At 34.8% G+C, this 6,219-nt stretch overlaps 1 non-coding gene across 1 annotated transcript; it reads left to right on the plus strand.

Moving 5' to 3' along the window:
• Positions 1-5,406: 5,406 nt before the first annotated feature.
• On the plus strand, positions 5,407-5,510 carry LOC147911871 (U6 spliceosomal RNA). Its single transcript, XR_015550773.1, has one exon. It is a non-coding gene; the product is annotated as a U6 spliceosomal RNA (small nuclear RNA).
• Positions 5,511-6,219: the final 709 nt, after the last annotated feature.

The following is a 6,219-nucleotide window of genomic DNA, read 5'->3' on the forward strand; positions in this document are numbered from 1 at the left end:
AATAGAACTGTTTCATTAAAGTTAATTGCTACCTAGATTAAGTTGTAATCACTAACATGTGGGCCTTTACTATTTCAACTGTGCATTAAAATCATTTCTTTATTACACTGTGAACATTTTATAAAGCCCTGTGTAAAAAAAATTATTAAATATTTATCAGCAGCAAACTTTTATTCTAACTCACTAGTAGCTGTCAATTTATAGGCATGAAATATACTTTTAGTGCAATTTTTTATTTACTTTCACCTTTATTTTTTAAATGTTTCTCAGTAAACTTAACAAAGGCTTACATACTATACTGGAGCTCTTTAAGAAAAAGAAAAAAACAGATCACTGGGTCCCATTTTAAGTCCTACTAAATGTAAATAGGAGAGGGAATAGGAATTTGTATTGTTAAAAAACTTCTCAGGTGATTTTTTTTTTTTTGACACTAAAGCCTGGGAGCCAATACTAAAGAATAATAATTTTAGGTCACCCCTCCTTTGACCTCTACTTCTGATAAAAAATGGTAGTCTTCTTTCAAACCTGTTTCTCCTCCTGTGGTTTCTATCTTGTTGAAAGTCACCTCCATCCACTCAAACCGCAACTCAGAAACTTGAGAGTCATCGTTAATATTTGCCCATTCTCTCACCCCCATATGCAATTACCAAACCCTCAATGAGCTAGTCTTAATATTCCAATTACCTCACACTTCTCCAGCTCTCCAGCTATTGCCTTTGTTTGTGTCCTCATCACTCTTGTCTGTACTATTGCAATAATATCTTAACTCACTAATTCCAGTTTTACTATTCTAACGCCTTCGCTCCACATTGCTGCTAAATCAGTGCTTTTCAACCTTGACTGAACTTTGGAATCACCTGAGGAAATTTAAAAACCATAATGTTTGAATACCTCTTTAATGATTCTAATATGCAGCTAAAGTTGAGAACAATAGCATTAGAAGGATCTTTTTAAAACATAAATTTAATCAAGTCTATGTAGCCTGCAGCAGAAAGTTATCACAGTGTGGTATAGGAAAACCACATTCCTCAGAATCATCTGGAGAACTTAATAAATATGCAGATTCCTGAACCCTCCCCCAGGCCTCTAAAGCTGGGGCAAAGATATTTGAATTTTAAATAAGTAGCTCCAGATGAGACACCAATTTTTGAGAAGTATTGAAGTATGGGTTAAAATCTAAACTCTCTGAAACAAGCTTCTTAGACCATTCTTTTTTTTTTTTTTAATTTTTTATTTATTGCAGTAACATTGGTTTATAACATTGTATAAATTTCAGGTGTACATCATTATACTTCTATTTCTGCATAGATTACATCATGTTCACCACCCAAAGACTAATTACAATCCATCACCACACACATGTGCCGAATTATGCCTTTCACCCTCCTCCCTCCCCCCTTCCCCTCTGGTAACCACCAATCCAATCTCTGTCTCTATGTGTTTGTTTGTTATTATCTACTACTTAATGAGGGAGATTATACGGTATTTGACCTTCTCCCTCTGACTTAGATCATTCTTTTCCCACCTTTTAGTTACATCCACCACTCTCCCCAATTAATCCTATTTACCTGTTTCTAGTTTCCTAAATGTATCAGCTTAGCATTCTCTTGCCTTTTTGCACACACTTGTAGGCCTACGTAGTCCTGCCATTTGCTTGACAAGTAATTACTGATATTTCAAGTAAAACTCTCCTACGATGCCTTCTGTGACCTCTTCCTCTAATAGAATGAAACACCTTTTTTCTTTATGACCCAGAAGGTACCCAGTACCTACTTCTATCTCAGCACTAGTAACAGTTTAGAACTATTGCCTCCCTTGAAAGTCATAATGGCCAATATTTCTTCAGTGCTCACTATGTTTAAGGCACTGTTCTAAAGTGCTTTACATGAATTTACTTCATTTAATCTTCACAACCCTATGAAGTAGGTGCTATTATCACCCTCATTCTATGGATGAGAAAAATAAGTTGCCAACTAATAATTTTCACAAGGCTACACAGGTAAGTAATAAACCCAGATTGGGGGCCCATTACATAGGAAATGTAAAAGGCCCTTTCTAGATAGAGGGGAGAAGGATATGAAAGGAGAGAAGGCAGCAACTGAGTCAGTGGTGTGGTTCCCTATAAAATGAGTCCCACAGATTGGCCCTTCTTATGGTCAAAATCTTCAGAGAGATAGGGGAATAGAGTTCTTAAAAATCCCAGCTAGTTTTAGGGGGACCAGAAAACAGAAAAACTGGTACCTCTTATTTCCAAAGTCTAGCCAGAGAAGTCTTTCAGCCTCTCATTGCACATACCTATAGATATATATTTATTTATTTATTATCATGATTTAAGATACGTTTCTCACTGGAGATCATAACCAAAAAAATTTTAAAGCCATTATTCTAATGAGTTGAAACAGATGACCCAAACCTAAAGTTAAGGCTCTTTTACATTCTTTTCTTATATATACATTCTTTCAGACTGTGTGTGTATGGGTGTGGGTGTGTATGGGTGGATGTGTGATTGGCTAAAGAACATTTGGATTGTTCTGATTCCCTTCCTTCGATGACAGGGGTGTAATACTGAGATTAGAAACTAATTTATTAGTTTTGTAAAACAGAAGCACTATACATAACATATGCAACACAGAATAAGTGCCTATAATGGGAACAGTCCAAAGCATAAGTAACCAAGATATATTTCAATAATCTTACCATACTTATACAGAGATAGTCTTCTATAGTAGCATTTGCCTGATTTAATTATTCGATATGAAGTCTGCTTATTAAATCGAATACATTATAAGGATGAGTCACTAATAATTTGTTCTACACTTGATCTTAGCTGAAAGGTCAAGAAGCGATAATAATTCATTCTATATATCCAGTTCATTGACATAATTTTGAGGGATAATTGACACATAAGTCTATGAGCCTTTGTGTTCAGAAAAGATATATGGTATCTAAGATGTGAAAATATATTTCAAAGTATGACTATATAAAATTAATAGTTCCTTAGGCAGAAACATTTGTTCCTCAAGTTCAATGGTTTTCAAATTATTCTTGGTAGACCCTTAGGACCGTTGATGTTTGGCAGGGGGCAGGAGAGAGAAGATAGCCAGACTCATACTCCCCCAAATACACATATATACACATACCTATTTCAATCAGAAAAACTCCACTCACATGTCTTCCATACTGGGCACCTGCATCATATTTTCTTTGACAGAAGAGTTGCACCAATCAGGTTTAAAAAACACTAACTAGTGATTGCTTTATAACCAGAAGTGATCAGTATTGAAAACAGAAATGCATGTTTTTGAAAAAATCTTGAAGTGCGCACTTTATATTGACTTTTGTCACTTCATAAACTTCTCTTTCAAGATGACCTTGAAAGAGGTATAGTAGAAACATCACTGGATTGAGTAAGAAGCCCCAGACTCAACTTATTCTTGCTTTGCAAGTTACCAAATTTGTGTTCTAGGGTAAATCATTTAACTTTTTTGGATTTTGGTTTCCTTTTTGGTAAAATGAGGTTGGTTTAGACTAGATTAAAATAGCAAACAGGTTTTAACTCTTATGCCGAATCTGATGATTGTTAGTGCCTTTCTAAAGCAATGTGTTTAGAAAGATTCTGATGCTCAATAGTAAAGAGCACTGTGACCCTTTAACAATATCTTCCATGGACAAGGGAATGGGAATTTGACATCCCTGGGGTACATGATCTCTTAAAATCCTTTCCAGTCCTAAACAATGCAACGTGTTTTTTTAAAAAAACAAGTAATAGGTAAAGCACATGAATAAATGACAAAATGCAATAAATATTTGATCAGAGACTGATAATCAAATGAGGTGAATGGGGCAGCGAGGGAGGGATGAATAGGTGGAACACACGGGATTTTAGGGCAGTGAAACTATTATGTATAATACTGTAATGATGGATACATGACATTTTGCATTTGTCAAAACCCATAGAACTGTAAAACACAAAGAGTGAAACCTAATGTAAACTATGGACTTTAGTTAATAATTTATCGATATTGTTTCATCAAGCATAACAAATGTACTACAATAATGCAAGATGTTAATAATACGGGAAACTAGGGGAGGGAGAAGAGTATATGGGAACTCTGTACTTTCTGCTTAATTTTTCTTTAAACCTAAACTGCTCTTAAAAAGAGTCTATTAATTAATTTAAAAAGTGAAAATAAAAATGACATGGACTGCTCACCACAAAAGCAGACTGCCAAATAATGGTAGTAGGGAAAGTTTTAAAGAAGAATAAAAATATATTAAAGACTTGTCTACTTCTCCAGCTTCTTGTCTGATCACAGGCACCCCCACATTAGTAATATGTATGCTGACCACACACACTCTGTACTTGAGCCATGCTGAAGTGCCTGTAGTTTCTTCAATGTTCCACGATGTCTCTTATATCCAAGCCCAGAAACATGCTGCTCTACTCCCCTTGCTTTCTTTACATAACTTCTACTTAGCCTTTATGTCTTAGTTTATAAAGCAGTCCCCCCTTACCCACAGAGGATACGTTCCAAGACCCCCAGTGCATGCCTGAAATAGCAGATAGTACCAAACTCTATATATACTATGTTTTTTCCTATACATGCATACCTATGACAAAGTTTAATTTATAAATTAGGCACAGTAAGAGATTAACAACAATAACTAATAATAAAATAGAACAATTATAACAAAATATTCTAATAAAGGTTACCATAGATCTTAGCAACCTCAGCATATGATTTTTTTTCTTCCTTTATTTCAAGAACTTGGACCTTTTCACTTAAAAGAAGCACTTTATGGCTTCTCTTTGGCATATCCAAATTTCCAGCATCACTACTCTTGTGCTTTGGGGCCATTGTTAAGTAAAATAAGGGTGACTTGGACACAAGCACTGCGATACCACGACAGTTGACAGTCAATCTGATAACCTAGATGGCTGCTAAGTGACTAACAGGCAGGTAGCATATACAGCATGGATACGCTGGACAAAGGGATGATTCATGTCCCTGGTGGGATGGAGTGGGATAGCACGAGATTTCATTATGCTACTCACAACAGCAGGCAATTTAAAACCTATGAATTGTTTATTTCTGGAATTTTCCATGTAATATTTTCAGACTGCAGTTGACTGCAGGTAACTGAAACCAGAAAGTGAAACCACGGATAAGGGGGGACTACTGTATATCACTTCTCCTAGGAAATTATACCTGATCACCTCCTATATCCACCAACCCATAATGAGGTATCTGTCCTAAATTCTCTCTTAACACCATTTACTTACCTTTCTCTATTAGAAATGCCTAGTAATTTGTCCATCATCCCACACTAAATTATTACTTTCTTGAAATTAGAGATAATGTCCTGTTCATGGTAGTATTCTCACTCCTAAAAAAGTGCCTGCTAGTGCTCACTTTGGCAGCATATATACTAAAATTGGAACGATACAAAGATTAGCATGGCCCCTGTGCAAGGATGACATGCAAATTTGTGGAGCATTCCATATTTTTAAATGAAATAATTATGTTACCTGACAGAGGCATTGGCTAATGCTATGGTAGTACTCATATTGCAATATATAGGTATATCAAATCAAAACGTTGTACACTTTAAACTTACACAATGTTACATGTCAAGTATATCTCAATAAAAAAATTAAAAGAAAAATTTAAAACAAGAGAAAATAAAATAAAAACATCCTTTAAAAAAAGTGCCTGCTATATAGTATGTGATTAAAAATATGGATTGGATGAATGATTAATTCTAATTACTACTCACAGTAGCACTTTAAAATTTAGACATTACAAAATGTAGAGAATAAGATTTTTAAGATGATAGAGTTCCTCGATGACCTAGAATGTCTTTTTCCTTTTTATATCTCCTCAGAGCATATCAAATACACTGTAGGGAACAAAAATTATAAAATGAAGTTGGAAGGGCTATTTGCTATTAGCTATATAGATCAATGTACCACTTGCTCAAGTGTCAGTCACTATACCAAGTGCTTAATTTGTGGTTTTTCCCACCTCCACTCCAAGCTAGTTATTATAAATTTAATATACACAGTCTTCCCCAATGTTTTCACTTAATATTTTACTATACTTAGAAATAGTTAAAATCATATATGATCTGCATATATTTCCTCTATATATAGTGAGGGAAAGTGAAAAGAAATGGAATTATCCATAATTTCTCCCAAGCTCCACCTACATGAACAAA

The sequence above is a fragment of the Ceratotherium simum genome, chromosome X, assembly GCF_057802395.1.
Source record: "Ceratotherium simum simum isolate JZ-2026a chromosome X, ASM5780239v1, whole genome shotgun sequence".
Classification (NCBI taxonomy): Eukaryota; Metazoa; Chordata; class Mammalia; order Perissodactyla; family Rhinocerotidae; genus Ceratotherium; species Ceratotherium simum.